Genomic DNA, 14,501 nt, shown 5'->3' with positions numbered 1-14,501 from the left:
TTGCACAGTCACAAATTATAATGGTGTGGATTATAATGTTATTTTCCTGTTCTTGGACTTAGTTTAGTTTTTTCTTTATGGGTCACACCCAGCGATGCTCAGGGGTTACTCCTGGATCTGCACTCAGGAGTTACTCCTGGCAGTGCTTGGGGAACCATATGGGATGTCAGGGATTGATCCTGGGTCCGCCATGTGCAAGGCAAATGCCCTACCCTTTGTACTATTGCTCCGGCCCCTTAGTTTAGTTTTTAAGGATATTCTTCTTAGGCTGTACTCTCAGTTCAATGCCTCTGTAATCTCTGCATTCCTCTCTTGCCTTTGTCCTTCTTGCTGGAAGAAATCCAGTGAGTGACATCAGATGCATGATGGTGTTTGGGAAGAGGTATTGATCCTCTAATTCTTTACAACTGTCATTACTTCTCTGTTTTCTTGGTGAGTTGGCTTGGGGAAGTGTTCTGGAAGCTGAGTGGGTTCTCTGTTCTCTCTGATGACTAAACCTCTGCTGGGTTCCAACAGAGGATGACTCTCCTCTGTGCATACTTGCTCCTGCCTCTGTTGTTTGTCTGCTTTCCTCCTCCATCACCTTCCCCTTGCTAAGTCGAGGACTTTTCTAGAGCTGCCTTCCACACCTATCCTTGGATGTGGAGAAAGATTTTTTTGTTTTTGCTTTTGGCAGTTCTAAGCTCTGACTCCTGGCTCTGCACTCAGGGATCACTCCCGGCAGGCTTGGTAGAGTGTATGGGATGCTGGGGATCGAACCCAGGTCTGCCATGTGCAAAGCGAGCACCTAAAGCTGTACTATTGATCAGGCCCTGGACGTGTAGAAAATTTGTACTTTCTCTCTTCCCTGAGGTGGTTGAGGAAGGTATGGGCATGCTGATGCAATCGACCTTGAATAAAGTCACCTCAGACTAAAGGATGCCACTTGACTAAAGCCATTTCTGCTTCCCAGTGGCATCTTTTGTTGGTTTGGACACTCATTCTTTCAGAAAGTCTTCTCTAACAGTAAGAATGTTCTAGACACAGCTCCCCAATTCTCTACTCTCTAGAACTATTCAAGATTTTATTGCCACCTTCTTCTTCTGCTCAGATTCAACAATGAGATGAGGGCAGAGATGAACAGTTAGCTAGCATTTACACTTTTCTTGCTTCTTTAATCCCTTCCAAGACTTTTTTTTTAAAGTTCTAGACCACAATGAATGTTAATTTTATCTGCCTTTTGGCTTCCAAAAGGATTGGCCACTATAGTTCATGAGTCAAATGTGGCTGCAGCCTGTTTTTGTAATGAAGTTGTGTAAAACACAACCACACCCATTTGTTTACTTACCCTGTGGGAGCTGCCTCCTGCACATTTGCAGAGTTGAGAGCAGAAGGTGTTTGGCTCTTTGCAGAGAGAATCTTTCAAGCCTTATTCTGAGTCAGTTATGCTTGGCACCAGTTTTTTTAAAGTCCCAAATCCGAAGAAATGGGTCCCTTTCCAGTTCCACCTTGTTGCTTGGCTGTTGCAATTGAAGTCATGAATTTGAGACCATTCTTGGTACTCAAAGTCCCAAATGGAACTATTCTCATGGGGTTCCTTTATATCTTCTCTTCTCTACCCCAGGAATTCTACTTTGGTTTTAATGATCAGAGGGGGAAAATATCAATTACTATTTCAAAAGGTCTAGTGGCGCATGATTCTTGCTTTCCTGCTGGCTGTTTCTGTGACTGTGTCCCCAGGTAGACACATCTGAATGGAACTGACACTGTGTCCTCACCCGCCCTTTACAGTGAAATGAGTTTCCCAGAGGGGATCAAAGAGACACTGGCTCCTAGTTCAGGGCAGATTCACCAAACTCAGGGATCATTAGAAGCTTAAGCTGGGAAAGATAATGATGTCTACCATACTGTCATCCTCCCTCCACTTTGCTGATGAAGATGTAAGATCTGGAGAGAGTAATGAAGAGCAGCCTGGTGGAGAACACAGCACAGATTGCTGGCTTTGTGCTCACATTTCTGGTTCTTGTGCTAAGACAAAACTCTGAGGGTAGCAAAGTTCTGGGGTAGAATGAGAGCTCGAGAGAGCCTGGTCTCTGTAGCCTGACATTCCCACTCCTGTGACCCGGGTTCTGCTAAGGAGCAGAAGCCACACAGTAGGACAGAGCCCGGGAATTCTGAGCCTTTAGAAGCTGTGCTCCCGGGTAAAGTTCCCTGTTCTCCCCCCGCCCTCTCCCTGCACCTCTTATGCTCATTTTTCTTAGAGAGGAAAAACAAGAGGAGAGACACATCTAGAAGAGAAACTTCAATAATTGGAAAAAAATAATAACCCACAGAACTGTGTATCTAGTAAGAAGTGCATTTCCAAGAAAATTTTCTTTCTAATTTTAATAATCATTTATCAGAATTTGTCATTTAATTATATGGCACTAATAAATTGGATAATCATGATAATTTTAAAAAAAAGAAAGGGTGGCTGTGGGGCCAGAGAGATAGTACAGCCGGTAGGGTGTTTGCCTTGCACGTGGCCGACTCAAGTTCAATCCCAGGCATCCCATATGGTCCCCAGAGCACCGCCAGGAGTAATTCCTGAGTGCAGAGCCAGGAGTAACCCCTGAGCATCACTGGGTGTGACCTCCCCCCCAAAATAAAGGGCCAGGGACAGAGGGTTCAGGTGAAGGAGTGACCCTCACAGTGCTCACACTGCTGCCTCAGCTGCCCAGTCTCCTTTTTCGGCAGTTGGTTCCTTTTCACTTAAATTTTTTATTTATTTTATTAAAGAAATTGAATCACAGCAAGATACAGTTACCAAGCTGTTCATGACTGGGTTTCCGTCATATAATGTTCCAACATCCATCCCTTCCTAGTGTACGTTTCCCACCACCCCTGGACCCAGTGTACCTCCAGCATTGGCCCGCCCAGCCTGCCTCTATGGCCAGCACTATTTTTTTCCCCCTCTCTTTCTGTCTCTCTGTCTGTCTGCCTTATCTTTCTTTTGGGGCCTTAACGGTTTGCAATACAGGTGCTGAAAGGTTATCAAGATATCCCTTTACTCACTTTCAATACTCAGTTCCTGTTCAAAACAACCAGTTCCAACCTCTCTTGTCATACTGGTCCCTTCTCTGGCCTAACTGCTCCTCACCCCCCTCCAGCCCCCCTGACACTCTGTAGCAAGCTTCCAACCATTGAACAGTCCTTCTGGCCCCTCTTTTCCCTGGCCTTGGATATTGGTTTCATAATACATATTTATATTTATATCTCATAAAGGAGTGCAGTTATTCTATGTCTGTCCCTCTCCTTCTGACTCATTTCACTCAGCATGGTGCTCTCCAGGTCCATCAAAGCTGGTCTTAAGCTCACATCTCTGTTGATGATGCTGCTGGTTCTCTGGCTACAGAAACATCGTCTGTTACTAAAAGCTAATACTGTCTTTTCCAGGGCAGATCTGATGACAGCCTCTACTTGATTCAGCTGAGTGACTCCCTGTTGTCCATGGGCTCCAGCCTTCCATGGTTTAATGCCTTCCTTGTCGAGTTAGCTTATTCCCCTCAGTTTTGGTTTTAATCATGTGTTAGCTGACAAAACTGGGGGATGGGACCCCAACTCCAAAAATGTATCTCATTCTCTTTAGATAGTGAACCTTTGGATGGAGTGTTTCCTATGCTAGGAAAATGGCTTTTAGTTTAGTTTAGTTTTGTTTTGTTTTGGTGGGGGTGTTGGAGCACAGCCATTGGAGCATGAGGCCATTTATGGCACTCTCAACAGTGCTCAGGAGAACATGGTGTCATGGATCAAACCTCAGGCTCCCACGGGCAAAGCAGGTATTCCAGACCTTTGGGCTATCTTCCTGGCCCTGGAATTTTCCCCACCTCTCCTGTTCCCTTCCCTCCCCGCACAGTGACCCATGCCGCCAACTCCCGTTCTACAAAGTAATTCCTCTTCTTCACTCATAATCCAGATTTTTTTGTGACACTTTCCAGAAAGTTTCTCCCGACTCCTTGGTGTTATGATTTCAGAGTACGTGGTGACAGGCTTATCTTACAGTACTGGAATTGTATTTTTATTGCTTTTATTGCAAACCATTTTAGACCAGAGCTTTGCACCGGATCCTGGAACTTAGAACATATTAAGATAGAATAAATGCATGGACAATTGTGTAAGGGAGGTTTGTTCACACCATCTGCAGAGCACTTATTTGGCGTGCACAGTCACACTACTGAACTGAGACTAATATGCAAGTCTACACAATCCAAATCTAGAGCTTTCTCGAGTATCTTTTCCCTCTTCCCATTCCTGTTTGTTGGTGTTACTGTGTTCCAGAAGCCACGCACTTGGTTGTAGTATGCCCAGGGAAGCACATACATTCGTTGTGCTACACTCTGGACTGTGGTTCTGGGAATAACACTGCCCGGGATCAGCATCAGTGACATGTGCCAGACTGTCTGAACTTGCAGACTCTGTTGATGAGCCATCTCCCATGACTCTCTCTTTAAAATTGAGGTATCTGACTTACAATCCTCTCAGTAACCGTTTCAGGTATAGGAAGTTCCCCTCCAAACCTGCCCCTGGCATCAGTATCCCTCCCCCAGCGTCCCAGGTTTCCACCCCTTTCCCTGCCTCTTTAGAGAATCCATTGTAAACAGTTTGACTATCGTTCTTGAAGCACACGTTCCTTTGAATGCATACTTCACTTCTTGTCTTTGTCTCTTTGCTTTTTCCACTCTGGAGAAGAACATGATTATGCTTGAACACATACTTCTGCTCTTTCTCGCCCTTGACCTCTTCCTGAATAAGTTTAAATAAAAACTACACTGCTTAATTAGAAAAAAAATAAGTAACTATTATAGTGCCCAAGACCCTTGACCAAAGCTCTTCTGTTACCTTCCATCTCGCCCATCATTCTCTGACCCTCCCCTCACACTCCACTTCCCCCTGCTACCCGGAATCCTCAGTACTGCAGCTTCGGGCCAATGGTTTGCCATCATCTTCCATTCCCGTGTTTTGTTGCTCTAAACAGCACAAATGAGTAAGGTCATCTGGTATTTGTCTTTCTCCTATGGATACTCTTCCTCTCTTCATTCAATAGGTTACCCTCCAGATTCGTCCAACTTGCAACAAACTGCATAATTTCATCTTTTCTTACAATTGTGTGATATTCCATTATTTACATATACCAAAGTTTCTTTCTTTCTTTCTTTCTTTCTTTCTTTCTTTCTTTCTTTCTTTCTTTCTTTCTTTCTTTCTTTCTTTCTTTCTTTCTTTCTTTCTTTCTTTCTTTCTTTCTTTCTTTCTTTCTTCCTTCCTTCCTTCCTTCCTTTCTTTCCTTCTTTCTTTCTTCTTCTTTCTTTCTTTCTTTCTTTCTTTCTTTCTTTCTTTCTTTCTTTCTTTCTTTCTTTCTTTCTTTCTTTCTTTCTTTCTTTCTTTCTTTCTTTCTTTCTTTCTTTCTTTCTTTCTTTCTTTCTTTTTGCCTTTTGGGTCACACCCGGCAATGCACAGGGGTTACTCCTGGCTCTGCACTCAGGAATTACTCCTGGCAGTGCTCAGGGGACATATGGGATGCTGGGAATCGAACCTGGGTCAGCCACATGCAAGGTAAATGTCCTACCCACTGTGCTATATCGCTCCAGCCCCACCAAAATTTCTCTATTCACTCATCCATCTCTGGGCACCTGTGTAGTTTCCATATACTGGTTGTTGTACGCAGTGCTTCAGTGAACATAGGTGTGTGTATGTCTTTTTGAATTGATTCAGTGAACATAGGTGTGTTTTGAGGGTAGAAACCTAGAAGTGGGGTTGCTGAGTCATGTGGGAACTCTATTCCTACGATTGGGAGAATGTTCCATACTATTTTCTGTAGAGTTTGAACTAGACAACATCCCTATCGACAGTGATTGAGGGTTCCCTTTCAGCGATTCCCTTCCAATACAGATTGATTCTCCTCTGATGCTCTTTCATAAGCCTGGGCCTACCTTTGGTTACTTGGAAGAGGGCAAGGTAAACATTCTGTCATGATGGCATATTGGTAACTACACGAAGAATTAAAGAAAAGCCTGAAACCATGGTTATTTCTGGAAAGATGGAAAACAGCGGAAGGTCTGAGGGTACCGGCAGAGGAGGCCTGAATCTATCATCCCTTCTGTTAATAAATACAGTGGATTCATGCATTATTTGTGTATTTAACAATTAAAATTTAAAATCAGGTCATATTATGTTTCTTACCACATCTTCCAGTTGATGATTTTTTTCCCATAAGAAAGTTAGAAATTAACATTTATGTTTACTTTGCTGCTAATTTGAAAAAGAAAGAAGGAAAATAAATACTTTGGCTCCTTTTTTTTTAATGCTTACAATTGCATTCAGTATTAAAACTAATTGAATTGAGAAGATGGACTGTGACAAGTAGACCGTGGCAATGACTAGACTCCTTAATTTTTTCTTTCAATTTATGACTTCATCATAGACGATTTGTCTTTGATGCTCTTTCTTCTTGTTTTTTCTTTTCTAGTCATAAAGCATCTGGTCTGTATAATTAAGGAGAGCTGAGAAATTATAATTATCTAAACATGCAGGAAGCTGAGGGCAAATCTTTCTCATGACAGAAATGTGACCCCAAACTGTATTCCTTCTTTTTTTTGTGGGGATAGCACATCCCGTGGTGCTCAGGGGTTACTCCTGGCTCTACACTCAGGAATCACTCCTGGCTGTGCTCCCGGAACCATATGGGGGTGCTGGGGATTGAACCGGGTTGGCTGCTGTACTATCTCTTTGGTTCCTACAATAGTCCTTCTTGAATAAGAACTTGATCATTGACTCACATGGGATTGTCAATAGGTTAATTGCCCCACTACCTGAAGTCAGCTCAAATCGCGCCCTCTGGTGGTGGGTTGTGTTTGAATTCACTCTTTCTTTTTTCCTTAAAAAAATTTTTTTTTATTTTATAAAATAGTTCACAGTATTTGATTACATTTAATATTCAAACACCAATCCCACCACCATCACACCTTCCCACCACCATATTTAGGGTGTTTCCATCCAGAACCCCAGTCCCTGCTCCAAAGCAGAACCTAAATAATATGTTTTGTATTGTTTGTTATGAAAAATGGCTGAAAACGCTACAAGAAAGTATCCTTAGAGGAAAGAGTGTGAAGATTGTTGTATTTCATCCAGGGATGATTAAGTACTTCTATAAGAGGTCACTAACATGTTGTTAAAGGTTGAGCCTTGTATGCTTTTTATATATGTATCTGTAAAAAAAAATGTATATTTTCCCTCTAAGATTGGTTGCCTCCTGCTTTGAACACTATCAAATTTTCACCCTTTCTAGTTAAGCTCCATTCCTCATTCCAAATGCAAGTATAAAAAAAAATCCATACTTGTTGGTTTATGAGTGTTCTAAAGAAGACCTATCTGAGCGTTACTTAAGGTTAACTTCAAAAGTAATTTCCATGTGGACCCATGAGAATACTGGAATGCAGGTTCAATTTCTGGTACCACATGGTCCCCTGAGCCCCACCAGAGACCCCCTCCCCCCCCCGACCACTGATCTAGGAGTGGATCCAAAGTATCGAGCTGCTAGTAGCCCCTGAGCACTGAAAGGTGTCGGTCCCAAACCAAGAACAAGAGCAAAAAAGGAATCTCGAAGGAAGAATCCAGAGTAACAGATCAACAGTTCCTACATAGATGCAAAACCCATGCAGGTATAAGCTCTGGAGAAGAGGGTGGCTCTGTGCAGACACAGAGGTGTCCTCTGAGCAGGCCCCGTGTGCCAAGGGCACGTCGGAGTAGCTGCCCCGGGGACAGCCTGGCATCACGCTGTGGTACCGTTGCAGGGTTATGGCACGGGCAGGCAGCGAGAGTCGCAGGTTATAGTGTTTCTGCATAAGGACAGCGTGGGGCCCGAGGAGGGAAAGATGTATACACAATTCTGTCTGAACAACTCCTTGGACGCGTGTTGTCAAGTGGTGAAGAAGGTTGCTCTGAAACGACAGCAAAACAGATGCTCCAGCAGGAGTAACTGTCATTGCCGGGTAAACGGGAAGCCAGCGTGGATTCAGGACGCCCTCATCTCACTATCCCGGTTGCTGAGTAAAACCCTAAGGCACGGGACAGCAGGGCCTGGGTTCAAGATGCAGTATGGCTCTCCTGGGCCAGTGACTCCACCTGTCTGGTAAGGCGCTGGCCAGGACTCAGTGAGTCTGAGCTCCGGGTAGGGCTGTACTCACGCGGGCTGAGTGACTGGCAGCTGCCATTCTCTCTCACCACGTGGCCGCCTCCTCCTTCCTCCCCTGGCCTCCAGCTTGTTTCTTGCACGTGCTCACACACACGTGTCCTCAGTTAGACTCTCTGGCTCCTGCTGTGGCTCCGAGCTCAGAGCAAGGCAGCAGTGGTGCGTCACCTCCTTCGGGGCCCTTGCGGACTTCAGAGAGCATTTCCTGGGGTGACGGCTTGATCAGCTCCACCCTAACACCTCTGAGCCTGTAGTCCCCCAACCCGTGTGCCCTATCCCCCTCTCCCAGTGGGTAATTCAAGGCTCTTCTCTTTTTCAAATTGAATCATGGTGAGATACACAGTGTTCATGATTGTGTTTCAGTCATATGATGTTCCAACATCCTTCCCTTCAACAGTGTTCATTTCCTACCACCAATGTCCCAAGTTTTCCTCCCCCCAACATCCCCGCCCACCTGCTCTATGCAGGTACTTTCCTCCTTCTCTCCCTCCCCCCGCCCCCCCCCCCGCCTTTGGGCATCATAGTTTCCATTACAGGTACTGAAAGGTTATGCTGTATAAGGGCTTTTCTGTTGATTAGTGGCCAAGCAGTGTCTCTCCCCTGCGAATATGAGACGATCAGGCTCAGAGGTTGATGGTTGCTGGAGCTGAAGCATGTTAAAAGCATTCTGGATGGGCCCAAGAGAGGACTCAGTGACTTAAAGTGCTCACCTATTGTGGGTTCATAACCCTGCAGCTGTAGTATCTGATGAGATCACCAGGACATCCTGCTATTAGAATACCCTGAGAGAAGGGCCCGGAAGATTTATTCAGTGGTTTAGGAAGTGCCCAGTGCAAGCTTGAGGCCATGGGTCATAAGCTAAGTTGTATGCACCGAAAGTTTGAGGGCTAGAAAGGGGGCAAGAAGCTTGTTTATGTGTATTGGATCCCAGTTCAATACCCGGCACTGGATCTGGTTCCCTGGAGCATCCCTGAGCACAAAATCGGGACTCAACCCTGAGTCATCACCAAGTGTGTCCAAAAGTTATATATACACTCACAGTCTGAACCTTGTGCAATGGCCTCACCTCCAGCCATACTTCTTCGACTTCTGGTTGTTTTGTTTTGTTTTTGGGCCACACCTGGTGATGCTCAGGGGTTACTCCTGGCTCTGTGCTCAGGAATTATTTCTGATGGTGCTTGCAGGACCAGACAGGATGCCGGGAATTGAACCCGGGTTGGCCACGCGCAAGACAAATGACCTACCCACGGTATTACCTCTCTGGCCCCATCAACTTCTGAATAAGTTGTTCTTCTCTTATTTTTATAGAGCTATAAATGTCTTTCATCATTCTTAAACCATGAGGTCCTGTCTTAATCTTTTTAAATGACGGGCTACAAATAACTTGTCCAGTGGTTCTCCCCAAGTTGAAAATAGGTGTTTTGTTTGTGAAACTCAAGTATTCAGAGGTCTTGTTGTTTGTAGAGGAATAAAGTTTATTTATAAAGTGAGCAGATCTGTTTTCCATGGCACCAGGCATGAAAAAATGTCACAGATGCTTCACTAGATGATTATGAGCAACGTGCAGATCCCAACACATCTGTCTGTTTGCTGGTTCTCCTGAGTGACACAGTGGCAGGGGGAGCTGGGAGACAAAACAGTAAAAAGAACATTTACTTTGGGGTCCAGGCAAGTGAGGTTCAGAAGCGTATGCTCTATCATATGTTCTTGTTATCATAAGAGATTTAGTCAACTTTTAATGGATTCTGGCCATTAAGTGTGTGTGTGTATGTATATGTGTATGTGTGTGTTCATGACAGTGTTCTGTAATTCAGTTCATGACAGTATTCTGTAATTCAGTTCAATTATTACACTGTCAACCCAGAGAAAGTATCTTCTCTCACAAGATGGGCTTGTTCTACAAGACAGCGCCTACCCTTATTTCAGATGTCACTCACAAATTCAGATTAAATCTGTTCCCTGAGTTCTGGCCCACCAGCTCAGGAATTCCCAAAACTGTCTCCTTGGTTTTGATTAATTTGATAGAGCAGCTTCCAGGCCTTAAGAAACCTTTTTACTCGCTAGATTCGCAATTTATTGCAGATCATAGTAAAGAATATAAATCAGTAGCCAGAGGAGCTATCTAGGGCAAAATATGAAAGTACTTCAATCTAAAATAGAACCAGAGGACGTAAAATGAAAAATATCACATGTGTGGCATCCAGAAAACAAAAGTTAAAGACTGATGAGGCCTGAGACACTTATTTCCCAGAAATGGCTGCTTTATAGAAAACAGAAACATCGATGGATAATCCCCAAGAATCTATCCCCATTCTTGAGCCCATAAACTTTCTTCTTGAGTTTGTTAAAACTCCAGAAATAGCAAAACAAAATTAATGAACCACTAAAATAGTAATTTGTAGAAGCTTATTATGAACGCACCAAGGGAACAATTTGCCAGTCAGGACCTCACAAGCCAAAACATAGACTCAAACTCAGTGCTATGGCATTCCAACATGACTTCTGTAACGAGAAAACAATGATTCTTCTGAAGAATACCAGTGGTAGGTTGAATTTTATCTTATGATAGGGACTTAATCAAAAGTTGTTCTATACTCATTTTTGGAAGTCTTGCTTCTGGTTTCCAAGGTCCTGAATAGGAAGTGACCCAGGTTGGGTTGATGGAATATGGAGCTCAGACCTGAACATGTTAGATGCCTCCTGGGGGGAGAGGGTTCACTTATGGTTCAAACCAATCACACATAATTGCAGTCTGGTTTATTGGGGGGGTAAATCCACATCACAAGACTATAAGCATAGGACTCATTATGTAGTGGGGAAGTTAAAAGGAGGACAGGAAGCTGAAAGGTGAGGTTTGGGAGACCAGTGAGAAGAGCTGGTGTTCTATCTAGAACTTCCCTTGTGCCGTCATCCTTGCAGGGAAAGGAGAGCTTCTTCTCTCGGTCTGGCACCAGCCACCTAGAGCCAGAGAAAGCTTTGAAGACCCAGCGGGCCTGGAGTCCCGAGCATGTCACGGACTCCATTCAGCTTGTGTATCTTTTGTGCTGCTCTCAAAGGTGTGCTATAGGTTTCCTGGCAGTTGTGTTTGGGGTTGGCCTCATGACAGAGTTTTATCTATTCTCCTCTCTCTGGTGTCTGCGTGTCAGTGTCCTTATCTACTTGAATGACACGAGTTGTTTGGTTTCATTTGCTTCCATGTTTTGAGCAGTTAGCATCAGTTATATTTATAGTAATTGGTTGCACAAGATAAGTTGGAATCGAGGTTTATTTATATAGATAAATTGTTTTTTTCTGTTTGGGAAATTTTCAGGATTGGTCTCCTTCCTATTTGTGCAGCCTGTCAGCCTCTAGAGGACTTACCACTGACTGCTACATCCTCCATATACTCCAAATAAGCTTATTCTGTTGTTTCTGAACAAGTCCCTTTTCCCCTGTCCTTTCGAGCTTGCCTCAGTTTGCCTCTTCACTGGTTGGCAAAGGTGTGTGGAAAGAGAATGACGCTTCCCCACCTAATCCAAACTCACCTTTCTCCCAGCGCCTTTGCAGCTTCTCCCAGTTCTGCAGAGGTCACTCTTCCACGGCAGCTGGGCAGAACTGATGAAACTGTTGCACACTTGAGAATTGAGTCAGCATCCAGTTCCTCTCTCTCAGTCTCAAGGACTGAGATCAGAAATTCCTATGTATCACAAGTTGGATGCTGCACGCCCCCCTCTGCCCCGACCCGCCACCCCCCTTAGGTGCTTTCCAAAGGCCTCTCCTACATTAACAAAGACATCATCACAGGAAATTCCAAGGGCTTTAGTGCTAGGAAATGTTCAAAGGAAAATATTTTCTTTCTTTCTTTCTTTCTTTCTTTCTTTCTTTCTTTCTTTCTTTCTTTCTTTCTTTCTTTCTTTCTTTCTTTCTTTCTTTCTTTCTTTCTTTCTTTCTTTCTTTCTTTCTTTCTTTCTTCCTTCCTTCCTTCCTCCTTCCTTCTTTCTTTCTTTGTTTCTTTGTTTCTTTGTTTCTTTGTTTCTTTGTTTCTTTGTTTCTTTCTTTCTTTCTTTCTTTCTTTCTTTCTTTCTTTCTTTCTTTCTTTCTTTCTTTCTTTCTTTCTTTCTTTCTTTTTTGGGGTGCTGAGGGTTGAACCCATAGCTTCACCCATGCAAGGCGGCTGTTTTATTTTTAATTTAATTTTTAATTAAAAAATTTTAAAATTGAATCACAGTGAGATACCCAGTTACAAGATTGTTCATGATTGAATTTCAGTTATATAATGTTCCAACACCCATTCCTCCACCAGTATACATTTATGGTGGGTATTTTTATCACTGAACTACATCCCTGCCCCCAATATATATTTATTATTATAAATCACAATATCACACTCTATGAGCATCAGTTCCCTTGTTTGCAAAGTTAAGATGGCAATATCTCACTGGTGGGCTGAGGACTTTGGAGTGGGGTAGGATTGGGCCACACCCACAGTGCTTGGGGGGTCTCTCCCTGTGATTCAGATTCCACTTAGGACTCTTTAAATTGCCAGTTATAAAGTTGATTTGAACTCACTTAATTCAAAAAGGAGACTCCATAAACTCATGAAATTCAGCTGGGAAGGCCAAGTGTTGGGGTTGGCAAGATTCAGAGACTGGCTCACTACAGGGCTCTCTCAGGCTCTTATCCTGGCTTATCTCTAAAGTTTGGGGCTACAATCAGCAACAGGGAACATGTTCTAGACTCTAGTCATTCCAAATTGATACTGTGTTCACTGGGCTTCTACTTAGGACTTTTGTAGGGAATTTGATTCCCCAGTCAAGGACCCCAAAAGTCAGGGCCAACACTGGGGCCAACAGAAGGAGGTACTGTGCTGGATTCCGGGAGATGCTGTGCTTGGTTCAACCTGTGGGTGGGTGGTAGCATCGTAGAGCTTTTGAAGAAGTCACTGAGCACTGCCCCAGTGTGTCCACTTGAAGTATCAGTGTGAGTTGAGTGAAGTCACTGTCATATGTATTGATACTGGAAAGATCTAGTCAGATATATTATGTGCACTGACATTATAATGATTCCTTTTGTTAAAAATGTGGGGCCATAGGGCTAGAGTGGTACCCCGATGTTTCAAAGGCGGGGCAGAGAGTGTCTCATCAATCAAAAACTACCACTTAAGGACCTTGTTCTTGACTAACTTGCTGCTGTTGTCAGCCTTCAGCCTATCATCTCTCCCAGAATGATCATAGTTGCAGAATTTGGCTGGAGTCATAAGGTGTTTTTTTTCTCAAATTTTAAAACTTTTTTGGTGTGTGGGGGGCACATCTGGCAGTGCTCAGGGCCTGGTCCTGGCTCTGTGCTTAGGGCTTTCTCCTTGGGGGACCATACTGGATGCCAGGGATGAACCTGGGTTGACTGCATGCAAGGCAAACCAGGTCAACTTTGACTATCCCTTCAACCCCCAGTGGAGAGATAGTTGAAACTGATGTGGAAATTGTCAAGCAGTCTGTAACTATCAAGACCATGCCAGAAGATTTAGGAATGGCTGATGAAGGAGATGACGACCTGTTCCCTGCCCAAACGTTAATGCAGCGTTATTTAAAAAGGTTATTCAGGAGGGGTGCACTCAACACAAGGAAAGCAAACAACAAAGAAAAGCAAACGGATGACATCACTGTTTGGGATGAAGAATTTTTGAAAGTGGACCAAGAAATATTCTTGTAACTAATTGTGGCTGCAAACTACTTATACTTTGAAGGTTTGCTTGATGTTAAAAGCAAACCCGTTGCCAATCTGATCAAGGGAAAAACACCAAGATTTGCAAGCCATCAACGTAAGACTTGATTTTACTGGAGAAGAGGAAGTCCAGGTACTAAAGGAGAAGCAGAGCTGTGAAGAGAAGTGAAATGTTGCGCCTGAGTTACCACTGTAAGGCTTGTTCCAAGTACTGGTTGCATCGCTGTGTTTGTAATAGTTAATATTAGACAAAAGACAAATGCAGCCGAAAATCGATTATAGTATCTGAATTTTATCCTCCTTGCAGGTGTAGCCTGAATAGAGATTTCAGATATGTACCTTGAATTTCTTATATTATGATAAAAAATATTTTCCTTCTTTTCTCTGAATAGAAAGGAAATATGGGTTCTCTGTAGAAAGAGGCATTTTGGAGTTTCCCATTTTTGTCAAGTGTTTTCTGTCTAGTTCATTGTCCAATTAACTTTAATGACCTATTAAAAGTTGGCATTATAAATAAACAACTTAAAAAGTTTTCTGAAATAGAATTAACAGTGTACCGTTTTTATTGATGAGTTGAGAACTGGCAAAAAGCTCCTTG

At 43.4% G+C, this 14,501-nt stretch overlaps 1 pseudogene; it reads left to right on the top strand.

The window, feature by feature from the left end:
• Positions 1–8,102: 8,102 nt before the first annotated feature.
• On the top strand, positions 8,103–14,072 carry LOC101554005 (S-phase kinase-associated protein 1-like; annotated as a pseudogene).
• Positions 14,073–14,501: the final 429 nt, after the last annotated feature.

Source organism: Sorex araneus, chromosome 2 (genome assembly GCF_027595985.1).
Source record: "Sorex araneus isolate mSorAra2 chromosome 2, mSorAra2.pri, whole genome shotgun sequence".
Lineage (NCBI taxonomy): Eukaryota > Metazoa > Chordata > Mammalia > Eulipotyphla > Soricidae > Sorex > Sorex araneus.
The sequence above is the reverse complement of the archived record's forward strand: the minus strand, read 5'-3'. Positions and strand labels throughout refer to the sequence as shown.